Raw genomic sequence first — 19151 nt, 5'->3', positions numbered from 1 at the left:
TTTATGAATGATCTGTCATCATCTTCCAGTTTGGCAGATAACACATGTAGCTGGGTTATGGTTTCAAAAGTTTCATCACAGTTCAGTAGTAGTTAATAATTTTCCAATAAAAGCTAGGATTGTTAGACACTCACAACACACCAGGCATCAGAACTGCAGGGGGTAGAAAAACACAAAAACAACTAATTCTGAAAGACTTCAGTGAAGATCATGAGAACTTGGAGTCCAGCCAGTGCCTGCCCAAGTCTGGGTACGGCTAAAAACAAGCACCCTGGGGTGCTGCTCCATTTATTTTCAATCTGAACCCTGCCGACACTAGAAGAGAAGTGGAGGAGGAAAGGACAGCTCTGTTACGCAGGCCAGGAGGAACGGCACACCCCAGTCAGGACACACCTGGGGTGCTGCTCTGCCTTTGTTTAGCTCTGCCTACGGCCACATTCTGGCTGCAGCAGTGATTACAACTCCTAGTGCACCAAAAACGTGGCTGCTCCATGCTGAGAGGATGTAAGATCTGTCAGGTCGAACACCCTCCCAGACAGTGTCCAGGACAGCAGGCAGCTCAGCCACAGCCCAAATGCACTTGGAAGAGCCCGAGGCACCAAATCTCCCGTGATCTGCTGGCAAAGCAGCAGCTGTGTTGGCAGACATGAGTCCTTCAGAAAGATCACCTTCCACCACTCGTGTGGCCCTGGCACTAGCTGACTGTCTGCGTCATGGGAGACAGGGCAGATGACCCCAGAACAAAGTAAAAAGCAGCAGCAAGTGACAAGCAAGACAGGACCTCACTGCAGCTCTGTCAGAGTGTGCCAGACAGGGGAGGATACGGCTCTGAAACAGCGATCTCAAACCTCTGGTGCAGCTGATAGCTGAGGTAGCTGTCCTCACATCCTCAGCTTATTTTCATATGCAAATCTGGTCTCATCTTGCGTGTTTGATCAATAACCTTTGCTACTGCTACTGATGTCCTCTTCAGCACATACAGACTATGCACTTGCCACAATCAACTGGTACAAAGCCAGTCTTTCTCGGACTGCTGCATTCCAGTTTTAAGAGGAGGGAAAGACTAAATATGAAGCTTAATTATTTAAAATAAATTCGTTTCCTTGCTTAAGAGTTAGGGATGTGATTTAACAAGTCGGGGACTGACATTTAAAAGTGTAGTGGTGAGTCAGATTGAAATCCAGGCTGTGCCAAAAGGGTGCAGTTGAGAACAGAGTAAAATGCAAATGTAAACTCTCTGGAGCTTTAATCCTGATTGCAGTATTACTGACAAAACTCAGCCCAGAACTGACCCAGATTCATCCTGCCTAACTTTTTAAACATAGATGTGACACCCCATTTAGAAACTGTTGTCCTACACACCATCTGTAGTTTATGGAGAAAAATCAAGACCTCTGGGTGAAATCAGCCTGATGTGAACCCCAGATCTCAACTGCCTGGTAGCACTTCATGTCTCCAGTATTCCCTTCCCTTTTAAAATAAATCTCCTGACTACATCACCCCTTACATCTGTGAGCTGTAGGAGTCAGACTGCTCATGAAAATCTGCTTTAGACACCAAAACTTACTAGAACTTACCCTCTCGTCTCAGCTTTCATAGCTTGCTCTCTTTCCTGCTCTTTTATTCTTCTGTAATGACTACTGAAGATTTCTGTGGTTTATGATCATGCCCCAGCAGGTGCCATTCTGCGCACATAACAGGTATGCCTCATATCCATGTTGCTGTGTTAAAGTGTGGAGTTTATAGAGCTATCTGGAACATAACTCCAGCTGGTTTTGAGCACCCACAGGCACAGGACTCCAAATGAAGCCTCATGAGCCTTGTACTAATACCTCCCAGTTTGTGGTGGCCTCCACGGCCACCAGGGACACTGCTCTGCTGTCCACGAGGACTCACACTCCTCTTCTGAAAAGCTGCCCCAGCCTGTACTGCCATATGGGGTTATTCCATCCCAGGTGCTGGACTTTTTGTCCAGCCTGCCAGGTGCCTCTGAATGGCAGCCCTGTCCTCCAGCCTAGCAACCACCCCCCCAGCCTGGTGTCACCCAGGGAGGGCTCTGGCTTGCTTTACTGTCCTCCAATACATTATTCCAGGCATTTCAAAAGGAAAACAAGTCCCACCTCTGCTTCTTTTTGTCTCTTTCTGAAGCCTGAATGATCCCATACAAGGGGGATTGTTACAAAGTGAAATAAGAAAGTATGTGTGACAGAGACAGATTACTGTGAGACTGCATTGATGAAGCTCAAAAAAAAGGAACTGAAGAGGAAAACTTTCAGTATTCTTCTGTTTTAAGCACACACAGGCAATGCAAGATTCCTATTTGCCTTTAAGGTACATAAATTTTTACTGGTTTTATTTGCCGGAAACAAAGCATAATGTTCAGTACCACAGCACAATGCTAGGGATCTGCAAGTTGTATAGTCACTGGATAGATCAATAAAATAAAAAATGCAGTTTAAAATTGACCAAATATAAAATAACTCCTCTGAGGGCAAAGAACCAGAACAGTCTACAGGGTTGATGGACTGTTGAAGAAAAAGTCTCAAGAGTTCTTTCAGTAAAGTTCTCCAATCCTTCAAGCTGTAATAAACTGGTACTTAAAAATACACATTGTACTATGCTTAGCCTGGAAATCAAGAGAGTTGATACCACTAATATAACAAAATAAATAAATAACTTGATTCTGCTATCAAAAAGCTATGCTCATTTTACAATCTTTTCAATAGGAAAAAATATCATTTCCTGGATTGAACTCAAGGTGAAGAGGGATTAAAGCGATAACATTCAAAAGAAGTGGCATTTGTTTATATCTTCTAAAATAGGTTGGGATTAATGAGACAGAAGAAAATATCAAGATGACTTAATACAAGCTATGGAAGATTTTAAGGTGCCCTTTCACGCTGAAGAGCAATGCTAAAATAGCACTTTCCAGTTCCATATTTCTCACCTTTCACTATTTTTCCTCCCAAATTCTCCAAGTTTATAAGTAGTTACTGTTTCAAAATGACCAGGCTTGCAAAGCAGCTTAGTTTTTAAAAGGGGTACTGCCTCGTACCAGTATCCCAACAGGAAATTAAGATTCTGCAATCACAGTTTGCATCTAGAGCTAAGAAAGCATTAGCTGTCCCCATCCTATAAACCAGCTTCCCAGCTGGGGAAAACTGAGACCCTCGGAAGGTCTTTAAGGACTGTTTGTTTCTGATTTTTCCCCAGAAAAGACAATAGGCCAATTGTTAAAGCACACCCACATTACATAAGGGAAATCTAATTTCAGGCACCTCATTGGTATTGAGCATAGCAGGGATTTGAACACAGGTGTCACAGGACAGTGCCCTAAGTGGAATGATATACTGATATTAGGAGCAATTAGTGGCCTGTGAGCTGGGAACAGCAGCACCATACCTCCATATTGCACAGATGCTTTGGCAGGACCTGCTGCACCCACCTGCCTGCAGTTCATGGGGTTAGAAGCACAGCAGGGTTGGGAACAGGAGACCGGGGTCAGGCTCCACATTTTGAGGGTAGAGCTGCATAGGATGAGATTGGCTTCCTTAGAGTAAAGAGAAGAAAGTCACAGGGATGCTGGTTGGAAGGCACCGCTGGTGGTCACTCAGACCAGCCTCCTGCCCAAAGCAGGAGTGCTGCCAGCGCCAGATCAGCTCTGCCGTGGCTTGGTCTAGCTCAGTCTTGAACACCCCAAAGGGCAGAGAGTGCACCACTGCTCTGGGAAACCTGTCCCAGTGCTGCACACCACCCTCCCAGTGACAAGGCTTCTCCTAACATCTAGTCTGAGCCCTCCAAGCCTCAGTGTGGCCATTTATCCCTTGCCATATTATGTGCCTCCGCCAAGAAGACTTTGGCTCTGTCATCTCTGTAACTGTTCTTTAAGTAGGTATACACTACTACATACTACACCCACCCTTCAACTTCTTCACTGATTCCCTCAGCCTCTCACTGCAGGTGCTTTTGGCCCCTGAGCATCATGACGATCCACTGCTGCACCGTCTTCTGTATCTAAAGGGCTGCTACTGGTACTGTGAGGGATATCCAAACAAACCGGGAAATCCTACATTAGGTCACTTCAAGGTTTTGCTCCTTTTCTTTCCCTTCCCTGAACAACTTCTTTTGCAAAACAAGCATATTACCACAAAGAGATGCAATGATACAAATTAACCTTATCTTATAAAAATTAACACATCCTGAAAGCTGTTCCATTGATCCATGACAAAATATAGGTTTATCCTCTTTATTTGAGGTGCCTAACAAAGACAAATAAAGAAATAAAGAAAGATCTAAGCCTAGGCTAGTCCTTTTTTTTAGCTGATAATCGAAAAAAGCACCTGTAAAGAGCAATTAATCTCCCTTATCTGAGCTGACTTAGCATGAGAGGCATCACCTTCTGGAGTTCTCTATTCACTTCATTGCCTACAAACGGAGCCTAGTGGCACTGACTTAGGCTTACACTTCAAACTTAGGGTAGATGACTCCCATGTTACTAGCAGTGTTTGCTAATAATATGCAAGATAAACAGACAAGCTAAGTTCCTCTCCTTAATTTGAACTGGTTCTATAAAGCAAGCAGGAGTAAAAATGCAGTTATGTTTTGATAGAACAACAAATAGTTACAAATCTGAATGCAAAGATGGCATTTAATGGTGCCATTTGCATCACTCTCCAAAGCTAATGCATAGCCATTACACTTTTTTTAGTACAGTGTAAAATGTACATTATATGTTTAATTCAAGAGTTTAAAACCTACAGACTCTGGGAAGTTTAACTGCTTTCTTATGACAGTGGATGCCTTAACTCTATCCTTTTACTTCATGCATATCCCCTATGAAATTCCTATGTATGATTATAAAAGGAACACATGACATCTCCTAATTTTATTCTCAATTGCACATCGTTATTGTATATGATTTGTCAATATTATACTCATGAAGCGTAGAAATGTAAGCCCTTCTCTACTAGAAAACCACTCCAAAGCCCAAGTTCTAGTGCTACTCATACCACAGCACCCTCATAGCAGATTTCAGTTACCAGCACCGCTGTCTTTTTCAAAGCTGACAGCAAGGAGTAAGAGCATTGTGAGGGGTCATGCACATTTCATGAATGTTTTGGCTGGAAGAGGTAGATCAAAAGGCATTTTGGCAAGGAAAAAGAGGACCCCTAGGAACAGAAACTATAATAAAAGGACCTTAGTTAAAAATTTATCTGCCTCCTTGCTCCTGAGTAGAATCAGGCAGGAAGTGAACTGAAACCTTGGCTTGCCCTCACGCAGCCAGGAGGTATGATAGACAGGACCAGACCAAGACAACCAGGAACACACAGAGTGAGTGAGCCTGGAAGGGAAGAGGAAGAGGAAGAGCGGTACCTTCACTCCCGTGCAGAAGCAGTCCTTCCTGAAGACTCAGCTGTAAGGTGCAGTGTCATCTGAAAGCCTTTATGCAAAAGGTCTGATTTCTAGATGAGATGTTTTTCAAAATCTCTCAATCGTGCAGATCAGAGTGCTGCTACAGCATTGGATGACTGATTTTGCCATTCTGTCAAATAGAAATGGATGGAATCAGTGAAAAAATTTAAATCTTAACTATGACTTAACTGATGCATTTTTCTCCTATAAAATGCATCATTTCTTTAAGCTGCTTCTGTTTTCTGTAAAGCTGCTTTTATTTAATTACAGAGTAGAAAATCCAATTGTGCAAAAACCAAAAGATGTTTCCACTCTAAAATAACTTTCAGAAACTACTTCATGTGATCAGTGCTTCCAGGTTTCTCTAGGGGCTGTGCACTCTGGCTGCAATACATCTTCCAAGATATATTCCATTTTTTAGCCTCTTGGTAAAGGTAGGGGAACACATTATAGGAATCTTTCACAGTTCATCTCAGATGTGTGCCCTGCATGCTTCGACCAGAAAAGGGAGGAGAACATACACCGAACAGAAACACCACAAAACAAAGCGGACCATATGGAACTGCAATTTTATGCTTTTTAACAGAAACACTGTAGTCCTGCCTAAGCCAAAAATATTCAGAGAAACATATTTAGCTGATGGGATGAGAAATTCAGGTGTGGCCAAGATCTTACCCAGCCTCAATAAAGTCTGAACAAGAAAGAGAGGGAAAGAGACAAATTCACATTAGCACTGGCACTGAAGATACAGAGGTAAGCTTTGGGAAGTGGAGGGATGGGGTGAGAAATGTACCTATCATTTAATAACAAAGTTTTGGCAAAGAATCATATCCTATAATTTTAGCTATCAACAGAGCATCCTCCAGAGAGTGGTGCAAAGCAAGAATTCAAATTTCTTCCACTATGAGAAGCGAAGACAGACTAGATTGCTAACACAGGCACCTATATTCGTTGCCTGGAGTTAAAGAGACGTATTCAATTTCTTCTGTCAAAATTAAACGGGAGATTTATATTTGGCCTACCAAAGTATTCTGGTACATAACGGTGAAAAAAATCCAGCAGAGAATTAGTAGTAAAAGTAAAATACCTCAAACCTAAGCCCAGGACATAGAACTTCTCTGTTACATACCTCACAGTCACGACCTTCAGCTCCAGCACACTCTGCTTCTACCACTCCCTTATCTACGTTTCTATATAATGAGCCCAGCTCACAGAAAGCTAGTTCACTGAGCACATTTTCAGATCAAAAACCTTATTAAAGGAACAGAATGTGAGGAAGATAGGACCAGGTGATTGACAGTGATTGTATTAGAAAGGGGAAAGGCTGCACAGCCGTTTCTGAAATGCAGATTTCCCAGGACTGTGAGACATTGGGGTCCTGTGCTGCGTTTGGCCCATTAAACAGCTTTTCAGGCCACAAGGGATATCTTCAGAGTCTCACTTCACAGCCCATAACATTTCACTGTTTAATTCCTTCATTAAAGCCATAAGAGTTTATTGTGCTGTATCATACCTAGATTAAGAAGGATTTTCAAAGAAAAGAAGAATCTATAAAACTCCTAGATAAAGTTATTCCAGCAGTTATTTAGCCTTGCTGTAAAAAATACGCTCTTTTTTTGTAGCCTGAATTAATCTGGTTTTACTTTAGAGATTGAGTACCATCGCGCTTTCATTCACTAGATTAAATTGTCATCCCGTATCAGAAATGTCGCTGTGTAGCAGCTCTTAAACCACGATAAAGTAATGTGCTAACCTCCTCCTTGGCAAAATAAAAAGATTGAGCTTCTTCACTTCTACTGACAGGCAGCATGTCCAGACCTCTGACTGTGCTGGAAGGATTTGAGAGGCATTAAAACATCAGCACCACAGCTGGACTCAGACCTCAACACCACTTTCACCAGTACAGAAGTCATATCATCCCCTAACTCCTACTGGATATTTCTTCACCATACATATATAGGAATCCCCTGGTATCCTTAGTCCCACACTGCACACAGGGTGGTTTCCAGAGTTTCCTGGCTGCACAATGGCTATGTACCTCGATGCCCAGTTAGGGATGGCAGCCGTGGAAAACAAGGGCCTGAAACACCTGAGTTATCAGTACCGTGAGACACTCTGATATCTCAGATGGACACTGTCTTACGGAAAACTACATTGTAGAGTCAGAAATACCTGAGCTAGCTTTTAAAAACTCCGCTGTGACAGCACTGAGCTCTATGCAGATAAATTTATCTTGTTTCTTGGCAGTCTGCAGCACAGACATACTGGGTAAGATTCATCTGGCCAAGTGTAGACATACACATCTGAGCCAGACACCCTTGGCTCCTATATGGACATCTTATCTGAGAGTAGGTGTTTGAAATAGATTACATGAGTCACGACTTAAAAGAGCCTACTTTTCTCCGTGGAGCACACAGGGAACCTAGAATAGCTCAGAGGTAGGCACTTCCAGGCTCTAGTAAAGTTTGCCAAAATGAATCCCACCCACTGTGAGGAGAGATGAGAGACTCTCGAAAAAACACGGCAGAAATTTTCAGAAGTCCTGTTTTTGCCTTTTTCCTCTTCCCCCTTCCATCAGGCCTGGTATGGAAACACTGAGAGTTTGAGGGAAAATTGAAAAGAAGTTTTGGCAAACTTTTTCACTCAAGATGAGCCTTTCTGAGTACTGTATGAGGCTATTGGTACTGCTTCACTTCAAACCTTCATGTATTTAGAACTCCAGATGAATTTATTTAAAAAATCTCTAGTAGAAAGTTACACTTCTGAAGATAACTTTCCTTTTTCTTTAAAACTGGCAGCCTCTTCTCTTTTCAATATTTTAGTAGTTTCTTCCCTTCTTTCTGTATAACTTAGAGATAGGACTGGAAAAATGTGAGAGAACACTTCAATGTTTGCATTATGACACTAATGCAAGTCAGGGGTACTGCACTCAAGCTGCTGATGTCATATGAAAGTTGTTGGAAATATATTTCTTTTCTATTATTCTTACAGTTGTTACCATGAAAGTCTTACACACACACACACACACAAAATTATTTAAATGGTCTTTTCATTTGTTTATATAAGGGTCAAGGTATATAAAGTAACTTACTATTTTCCATTGTGGCAACATTGGCACAGCAGACTTAAATCACATCCACCTTTATGTTCACTAGATAAACCAACCACAAGGCCAATTTCTCCTCTATCAGAGATAGATCAGGAGTATTGTGACCAACTTCAATAGAAACAGCAGTACAAGCATCTGTTCCTGGTTACTATCCCTACCAATTTCACCTTGGTTATTTTGGAGACTTCCCTGTTTCTCATTTGATTTTGACAAGCAATAACAGTTATGCCCAACCTGTTGCTTAGGAGCTAGGTACCAGATACGGAGTGAACTCAATAACTATTACTGCAGTTGATCTTCATTTCTCTGTAGGCATTAGTAATTACAATACGTATTTTCATTAGGATTTGGGAAAAAAACTAAGAAACTTAAAAACATACAAATTCGGGTAACAAAACACTTCTTTCTGCTTACAGCCTGTCCAGTGTCATACTGATGAAATGGGCACAGTGTATAAATGGTGCTCACAGGCTGAGATCCCAAAGGGTCCATGCCTCTTCTTCATTTCAGTGATTTATATTGTGAGAACAAAGTAATTGGGCAGGTAGAGCCCACGGTGCCTGGAGGTAAGGTATTTCAAGATTTAGTTCAAGAGATCTCAAATCAGGTCCTCTCCTACATGTCACTTCAATAAAAAGGGAGGAAATTAAGTCCTCTTTTGTATTTTTTTCTTCCTTTTAGATAGCAAAAATGAGTATTTTGTACAAAAACCTGGTTATTTTAACCCCTTCCTGTGTTGTCCTCCTAGCCTTCCTGGGATGCAATAGTTTGAGAGAATCAGGAAGATGTAGGCACAGAAATGCCATTCGTTTGCCAATACCAATTATCCAATGTGCTACTGATCTTAAAGTTGCACTAAATGAATGAGTTGGAAGGCACTCAGAGATACAACATTGCTGTTGTGCTCCTTTTGGTTCTTCAGATCCATTCGTTTTCCATGTGCAGTGTTTCCTCTTAATGGCCTATATGGCATCAACACCTGAGAGAAGTAATATTTTATCCTGCTCTACAACACTATTTCTCTTTTCCCCTCTTTGAAGAAGACAACCGAAGATGTTCCTGCTTTAAGTGGTGACTGAAAATACAACAAATTCTCAATACTGCTCTAAAGGAAGTTAAACTAAAGTTCTGCCTTTGAACTGGGAAGGAAAATTATTGGTCAAATTTTCAATTTACTTTGGAGTATATTTAATCTGAAGGGTTTTTTTTGGGGGGGTGTTCTGGTCTTTCTCAGAAGCTTTTTCCAGTTTCAGCAGTAGAAGAGGTTAGCATGCAAAAGCTTAAAAGTGCAGTATTTCTGACTACACTAAATGAAATGCATCTTTCGCATCTTGCCATAAAATTAATTATGCCAGAGAGAAAGGAAGCTTGTGTTATACAAGCTCTCAAAGATTTTTCCATGAAAAAATTCATCCCCACAATCAATACAGACATGATATGAAATCGCATTGTTACAAAGGTTTTCTCCTCAGAATTTCTGATGCATGTAAATTTGAATTCCACACGGCAAGATAATGCTGAATGACTAAAACATAAATTATGGTGAGGTAGATTTCAAATAGAAGCACCTATGATGTATTTAAGAAATAAGACTCCATAAATAATGCCACATTATAAGCATCCAATTTGTGTAGTAGAGTGCATTTTTATTTAATAACAGTGTGATGCAGGATCATTTACAGAGAAAAGAGCAAGAATCCTATTTTTAGACACAAACAGATCTTTGAGTGAGACATGTATCCTCATGTATTTACATGAGTTAAAAAAGACGTAAAATCTTATCTAAATAAACTATTGGGGGACTATGAAGCACCACTTATATCTTTTACTTTTCAAGCTGTCAAAGTTTTATGAGTTGTCCAAGTTTCCTCAGTCATTCCATGATTCTGTGATTAGTATATAAGCATAGAGCAGTATTTAACTTTGTGACCACCTAACTACACTTGCTGGCTGACATTATGGTTATTTCTGTTGTGGGATAGGTAAAATTCCATGGCACTGGGCTTTGTTAAGTTACAATGACTGTGTAATCCCTATTCTCTTCTTTATTTAACTCTTATTTTTCAATAGGTTCATACTGTAGCTACATTAATTATAATGAAAATGATTAATGATAGTAATAATACTCATTATGTTGTGCACATATTAACAGCACAAGCAGCACTTGCATCCTGGCATACAGGACGCTGGAAATTCAGCTTGATTTTTGTGGGTTTTACTGCATCACAGCACTCCTCTTCCCCCCAGACAGACGAGGTCCTAGTGTTACAGCACAAGTTTGTTTCAGAATCGGCACTATCTTGTACATTGGTTTTATAAATTATGAAGCTTAAGCATTTTCTCTTCACTTCCAGATTTTCTCTCCCCTTGACACTGGTCAACTCCTCAAAGTACTGCTTGATGACGAGACAGAACAACAGGCTGAACAGAGGCATCCTGCTGGGAAACGGCAGCACTCTCCACGACATACATCTGGCACAGGCTTCTTCTAGCACATCATTATGGAAGGAGGAGACCAGTAGTTGTAGACCAAGATTGTTATAAAAAATCTAATTTGATTTTACATAACAATCTTCCAGCTATCGCACACATTCAGCAGGCCTAGTGCCATGATTTGAGAGCATGCTTTTATGATGTACACAGAAAATATCTTCCCAGGGTGTGAATCATGCCATTTCTTTTATGGTTCAACATCCAGAAGTCAGCCTCCAGAAGTCAAGAAAGCATTCCAGGATTTTATGCACCCAATCTGGAAAAAAAACAGTTTAATATTGGCATCTTCTGTGAAGACTCTCCCCACATGATCAAGTTTGAGAGCTTGTTCTGGTGATGCAGAATAGCCTACTGCCATGTGTGCTGTCATACACACTGCCCCTCCCCGGGCACAGTTCTGCAGCTCAGAGCCCACGCAGAGGGTTAGGCAGGCAAGTGGGGAACAGGAGTTGCTGCAAAAACTGAAAGAAAGACAAACCAGCAGGATGAGGCATCAAGCTGAGCAGAGGAGAGCTTCACGTAACAGACTCCTCTAGTCATCAAAAATGTTTCTTTGTAAAGCTATAGTTTCCCCAAACTACCAATAGCTCTGTGTAAGAAAAAAAAACAACAGCAAAATATATCTGTGGAAAAAGAAAAATCTGGTATCAGCCTTTCAGCTAATGATCCTGAATATTCAGTAGCTCATATGAGCAGCGGCCCTAAATTAAAACCCCTAAATAATGAATAAATGACCATTATATGAGCACAGAACTGCCTCACACATGCTACCTGGTATATATGAACATATTTCCATAAGGAAATTCATAAAGATTCACTTTATGATTCACAGAAAAGATTCACTTTTCTGTCTCAACAGGGCCAGGGCAAAGGGAGGGAAGAGATGAGGTTTTAATGCCACAAGTTAGGACTGACTCTTCAGAGCAGTCCTGCTATTTACTTTGCTCCAAACCACACCGGAAGCATACGGCTATTGTACACAGAGGGCAGAGCGAGCTATGCAGGATGCTTACTGCTGTAGGGCTGTCAAGGACCTTCACTAAGCTGCAACATTTGGCATAGTTGTTGCAGCAATCCTGCACAACGCCTGCAGGTTTCTCAAAGTCCTTTTCCAAGTCTCTGCGTGATTTAACTGAGAGCAAATATTCTATTTCCACAATATTTTAAGTTAACGGCAAAACATTCTGGACATATCTTATTACTCTGCTCGTCTCTTCCCCCAGGGCTTCTCTGCTGCCTCTGACAGCTTTCTGATTGCAGCCTCTCCTCACCCAGCAATGCCTCAAGTTTCATCATCCAAATTACTGTACTTTAAGTCCCCTGCAGTAACTGTGTTTATTTCCAATATCCCAACAGGAAGACCCCCATCAAGATGAGTCATTCTTATTTCCAAGGGTGTTGTGCTGAGGCCACTCAGAGGAAGATGCAGCAGCAGCAGCTTTGTATTAGCCTAGTGGGGGGAAAAAAACAAGAGAGCCCTGCTTTCAGCTAGATTTCTTTCCAGCAATACAGATATTTTTTCCAGAAATGATGAAAATTATGAACACTTACTCTAACAAAAAACCTCTGGTGTTGGAAGCACCAGAGTCCTGAAAACCTTGGGATGTGTGCCATGATGTGTGGAAATGGGAACCGGCTACTTTGAACTTGCTACCGTCTGGACAGAAAGCGATGCTTTGCTGTGAACTCCACGGATCTGCTGGGCCTCTGAACCATTCATTCATGCGTTATTTTTTGGCAGCCATCACCATTTCCACAGAATCATTGGCAGCAGCCTCACTAGAGAGCAGGTAAGCCTGAACCTGCAACTTATCTACCACTATTAATCACAAACTGTTTTTTAACCGCTTCATAATAGTGATCATTCAGAGGTCTTTTAGGATGGTGTAACTCTGCCGTGGTATCTCACACATAAAAATTCTCAGAAGACTCAGGGTAATCCTTGCTTTCAGCTCAAAAGAGCACAATCCTTGCTTTCAGCTCAAAAGAGCACATGGAGCCTTTCACCATGTAACTGCTGTAGCATAGATAGAGCCAGCTCACACAGACCTTCAAACAATAGAGCTAGAATTGGGTCAAGATGTAGCAGAAGTCTGAAGAGTTTTGGTTTTAAATCAAGCATGCCTTTCCAGGTCTAATACTGCTATCTTTGAACAAAATCCTTGCATATTACACACAAATAACACAGCCTAGTCACTGGACTGTAATATCAAGCATTATTCACTCTTTGGCTCCAGAGATGTAGTCAAAAATAAACAAACACCTGTGTATATCACCATATGAACCCCATGTTCCCAAAATTTTGAACATCAATGGAAAATTTGTCACTATATGCATGCATGCTTAGGTATGATATGATGTGGCTTTCTGGAGCCACTGCAGTTTGTCAGTGATGTATGAAATGAGGAATCACAGCCCAGTGCACAGAAAACACAAGCAATGCCACCCAACAAGTAGACTGAATTTTCAAAGTGCTGCTTAAACTCTTGTACAGTCAGTCCTATGAACAGTGGGACAGCCAGGGTAAGAAAGCACAGGATACAATTTCAGAGATGTGAGGGGAAAACATCTTCTGTCAGAGTCCGTCTCACATATATAACTCTGAAAGCTGTCATTTTAATTGCAGATATTTGTTCTTCCTAGCTACTTTTCTTTTCCCCATTGGAATGAAAGTGGTGCCTGACAGGCTGTTTGGAAGATTAGGGATTTCTTTGGTTTTCTGCTCTTAATGTTCTTGCTGAATTTATTTATATCTATCTTGGCTGGTTATTAGAATTTGTTCCATATGCTAATCTGGCAATGCCAAGACAAGGATTTAAAATTAAAAAATAGATTCTTTCAGCAAGAGTATACACTTCCGTGACTTGGAAATTCACACAAAAGTATTAGGACACAATTTAACCCAGTTTTTCAAGGGAGAAGTGGGGAGGAAGGTAGCCAGAGGGTAAATAGGAGACTATATGAAAGACCAAAGCAGAAATTTTTTTTCATGTTGGAAGGTGGCCCAAAAGCAATGACAACTGTAAGTCTGTCTTTTTCGCTCATTGTGTTGAAGACCTTTCATTAAAATCCTACTTCAGCAAGAGAAAAGAAGACAGCTTTTCTGGATTAGATGGCTTTCCAGTCGTCTGCTTCTGTAGGAAATGCAGCTGCGAACCCCTGGGAGGAGAGCAAAAAGAAAACAGTCCAGGAAGCAAACAACTTGGACCCAAACTAAAAGAGACATACTCACCCGTATAACTGGAACAGAAAATACAAATAAATTACATGTTCTGTTTTTTAAGCAGAAGCAGAGAAAGGCTGTTCTGCAATGCAAAGGGGACAGTGAGAAATGAGAAATTATATACATCTAGGCTACCTTGATAACAATGCTTTAATGTGCCAAAAGAGGTAGCAATACCAAATGCAGATTTTTGACCCATGCTTCAAAGGTGTCTGGATTAGAGCTGACCAAAAGTCCCAGATTCCCACTGGATGAGGGGGCTTTGGCTAGAAAAGATGATTTCCTGCTTTGTAACTGGTTGGGATACAGAGTTTGGTTTGCAATCCACCTTCAGCATAAATTTAAAAAGAGGAAACACACAAATAAAACATAACAAAACAGACAGATTTGCAAGTCTCACAGGCTTCTGAACAAGTATGTCACAATTTCCGCAAAGTATTCAGAACAGGATGGCAGCAGCATTGTAAAAGTATATCACATAGACAGCATCAGCAAGGGAAAATTGCATTTTTATTACCAATAAAGTAAAAAGTCTGAATTCACAGAAAAAGTACTTTTTCCACAGACAAATGAGTAAAAACCTCATTTCAGTGAAGACAACATTCTCTATTCCTCCAATTCCGAACAATAGAGATATATATGTAGGAGAGCAGAAAAGACTAAACAGTCCAATCTTTGCCAAATTCTGACTAAAATTCTGCATGATTCAATATTATCACTAACAGTAAGGTCAACATGATGTGCAAGCAAGACTGATTTCAGACAATAGGTTTGCTTTTTTTTTTATTTCAGTAAATGCAAATCAAAAATCCATAGAAATCAAGTGTGCTGCTGATTTTGTTTCCATCTTGACCATTGTGCCAAATACAGCCAGTACCATCAGCCAAAAAATATAGGTATGAGTGTATTGATAGGGTTAAATCAAACTTTGGTTCTCTTTTCCTCCCCTTACACCTAACAAACAAAAGAGGAGTTTCTTACTAAACGAGTCTGAAGAGGAGAGCTGACGCATGTTGCCCTCGGTTTCAAGACTTTAAAAAGACATTCAGCTATTGTTTGACTGAGTTTTGAACAAAGGCCAGAGATTTGCAATCTTTTTCAGAAGTCTGTGAGAGCTCGTCAGCTTTTGGAGCCCAGGAAGCAACCAGACCTGCCCCCTGAAAGGGGCCTGACACGCAGCGATGGGACATCATCCAGCTTGGCTATCAGGTTGCTGCTATCAACAAGACCCAGCCGAGGGTCCCCGGATCCACCAGAGAGGTGGGGAACTGCCCCAGTCCCTGGGGGACCCCCTCTGAGCCATGCAGCAAGGGGGTGCTGGTCTTCCCCTGCCCAGCACACGGAGGAAGTGGTGCACCACATGCTGAGGACCAGCGTTATGGTGGCTCAAATAGTCGCGTCCCACCACTTGCCTGCACTTACACAATCAAAGAGCCCCGAGGCATATTTCCCCAGCAGACAGTCCACCAGGAGCATGTCCATCACTCTCCAGTGAACGGAGTCCACTGGAGTCCATCTCCCTCCAGAGATGACTGCAGGGAGGTACAGAAAAGGTAAACTGTCCTCAGACAGCGAGAAGCCCTGCTGTAGGAAATGGCACAAGCTCAAGTGGTGGTTTAAAACCAGCTCCTGAAGAGAAAGCAGACAATACATTGGTAAAACCATACTGGACAAGGCCAGCACAGTGACATTTCCCTGACTGTTGGGACCGGCTCTTACCAGTGGTCGGGCAAATTTTATACTCCGTATCTGAGGGGAGAAGTTGTCTTCTGCTCTCCCCCTGCTCCAGCAAAACTCACAGGATTTTCATGCCATTCTAACTCATTCAGTAGTTTGTTCTTCAGTGTATCTCAGCTGCCATTAATGCTACAGTAATTACAAGAAAAATCCCTTACTTGTATGAAAACATACCTTTATATTTGCAACAGTTTTCACTTTAAGATTGCACTGGAAACCAAGACATACTGAGTTTAACAATTGCAGGATTGTGTCTTGCAGCAATTGAAGGTGAATGATCTTTTCCTGTTCAGTCTTTCATGCTGAGGCCACCTGAGAAGAGCTCAAGGCAGGTGGGACCACAATCCCCCAGATAAGATTCCTCTTTTCTCTGCCCTAATCAATGGGTAGGTGAGGACTGAAGGCTGCTGAGACATGGAAGGGACTGCAAACAAACTTCTAATATTTCCTTTTTCCCCTACATGAAATTTCTTTCTGAAACATACTTTCACACACATGTTCTATAAAAATGTAATGGTAAAAGACATTACATTGTAAGGTCATGACAGGGAATAACAGCACATCTGTGAAAATTCAATTTTTGTGTAAGTATATGCTGCATTTTCTAGTTTCTTTTCTGACCCACTGTAGAAGTTAGTATCTAGTGCTTGCCATCTCACATATGGAGCAGTTTCCCATTTGCCACATCCCTTTACACTGAATGCAAAACTGATAGTGCTCTTATCCTTTCCAACAGAGCTCATTGCTGCAGTAAGAACACTTCAGGCAAAATAGGATTATCATAGCCTACGCACACGGCACGGGACATGTAAGGTTAAAAGTTTCCCCTGACTTTGGATGTCCCAGTTGAGATACCACCCACCTCATTTTTTGAGAATACTTAGCATTCTCTCTACTATTGGGCTGACAGCAAAAACTTTATGCACTGTAGTTGCAGCCATAAGCACTCTGCATTTTTTAAAATTGGATCCCAAGAACATTAAGTTAGGCTAACAAAAAATGAATGACCAGCTTGAACTCACGAGAGCATGGTTAGTGGGTGTGCTAGCATTATAAGAGAATTCAGAAGCACCAGCAGAGATTGCCCAGCTCTCCTCAAGGGTGCTCATCTCTGCCCGGAAGGAAACCACCCCTCCCCTCCTCCTCCAGTCTCCTGTCTCATTCACACTACCCAGACCCCCAAAAAGATACACTCTGGTGTCAGGGCCACCCCTCCAACTAACTATTCCTTGACATAATTCGCAAATAAGCACAGTTCACCTACTGACTGTGCTGCCATGATGTCTAGCTGCACAATACTGAAGATGGATTTACGTATTTCTATTTCACACCACTGAACAGGAAGGTCTCCTGGCAGCAACAAATGTGATGCCAGGATCAGATGTGTAGTATGTATGATGGAGCTTGCTCGAGCACCTGCGTAATCCTCCCAAGTAGGAGTACGCAGCTTCTTCCCACCAGCTGAGACAGGAATATGAAGAAGGAATGAGAGCAGCTCCTTCCAACTCCTCTGCACCCAGTCTGTCAAAGCCATGAGCAAGTGGGTCTGTGGGACAGCAGTACTTTCCCTCCTGCCACAGAAAAACAGGCAGGACCTTTGAACTTCATGGAGGATCAGTGAAGAAAAGGGAGGAGGCTCAGGTGTAGCCCAGCATATAACATGAAAAGTGTTCAGGATGTGAGATGTGGGACACAAAGCAATCACTGCCCATAGCTGTGTGCTGTCTGGGGAAAAGGACTGGGAGGAATTCATTTTATTACCCTATGACTTATCTGAGCCCGGGGAAAGACAGAGATGCTTCTGACATCGACTTCATTACCAGTGAAACTGCACAGCTCCTACTGTGGCGTGTTCACAGCACATCCCTGAGAGACACAACTCAGCCTCTCCATGGCCTGCATATGAATGAATTACAGGAAAAATTATATGCTACACAATCTTGTTCACTACTCCACAGGTACTAAAAGCTTGCTGCCTGGCTCGGAAAGAGAGCTGCAGTGCAGCACTCCTCTGTGCCTGCCCCACCTCCCCTCACTCTTCTGTGGGGAAAACCCTGCCAGCGAGGCATCCAGCCTTCCCAGAAGCCCAGAGGAAACATCTTCAAAAACACCAGCAGAAAGCATCCAGATGCCAGTTACAACCTGCTGCCCGACTACAGCTTTTGTCATGACTCTTCTGCTCTGGAAGGGCTTAGCCTTCCACGCTGCAGAAATTGGGTGGTGAGGGGGGAAGATACAGACAAAGTGGTAAATCAGTGGACAAGATGGACACATCAACTGCTAAAAGCTGTAGCTTCCATATACTAAAAAAGGAAAAAAAAAAACAAACCAGAAAGCTATCAAGGCAGTAGCAGCATGTAATCCTGATGACAGAGCATTACATTGGATGCTGCACACAATTCCGTCCAGGAAGAGAAATAAAGGTTTCAGGAGCAGCAGTTCCCTATTGCAGGACTCCAGAAAAACCTCAAAGAGTATTTCATTATTCACGGCAGGGTTTAAAAGACAGTGCCTATAGGCCCTGGCACAGCTAGTATATGCAGACACACACAAGCACACGGAGCAGACCCAGCCCTTCTGTGCTGTAGTATCAAAAGAATGTCCGCGTAAGACTAGAAAACCCTCGGATCCTGTCCCACAGGGGAAACTCAGACAAATACATAAAAGTGTGTCTGAACATATTTTTGGCTTCCCACATTTCTATGCTGCTCAGATTCTTCTTGAGTCTACCCCAGATCTGCAAGTCCATGCACATATCCTCTGGAGGCCTGCAAAAATTTTTGACCTCTTGGAGCAAGCATCACATCTTCTCTCACACAAGAAATCAGTTAACAACCCATGGTTTTAAACTTCTGAAACTATTACAACTTAAAACGTTGGAGCAATTTACTGCAAAAAAATGAAAAGGGGTCACTGTCTGGATGGTCTGAACCCCAGGCATGCAAAGGTCACAGCAACAGAAGAGGGGTCTCAATGCAAAATGAAACTCAGTCCTCAACTCATCTTGGAGTTCATTCAAAACCTTCACCGCTTCTCAATCAGCAAAGTTTCAAAAAGCCACTCTGTATGTGAGCCACAGTGGCTGTTTCACACACAGATACACGCATGTGGCAGAACACGTTGCAGCATGGGGGGCTCCAATCACAGTGAAAACGAGTAACATTCACAGAGGTCACA

Source organism: Ciconia boyciana, chromosome 1 (assembly GCF_034638445.1).
Source record: "Ciconia boyciana chromosome 1, ASM3463844v1, whole genome shotgun sequence".
Taxonomy (NCBI): Eukaryota; Metazoa; Chordata; class Aves; order Ciconiiformes; family Ciconiidae; genus Ciconia; species Ciconia boyciana.
Note: the sequence above shows the minus strand (reverse complement) of the source record.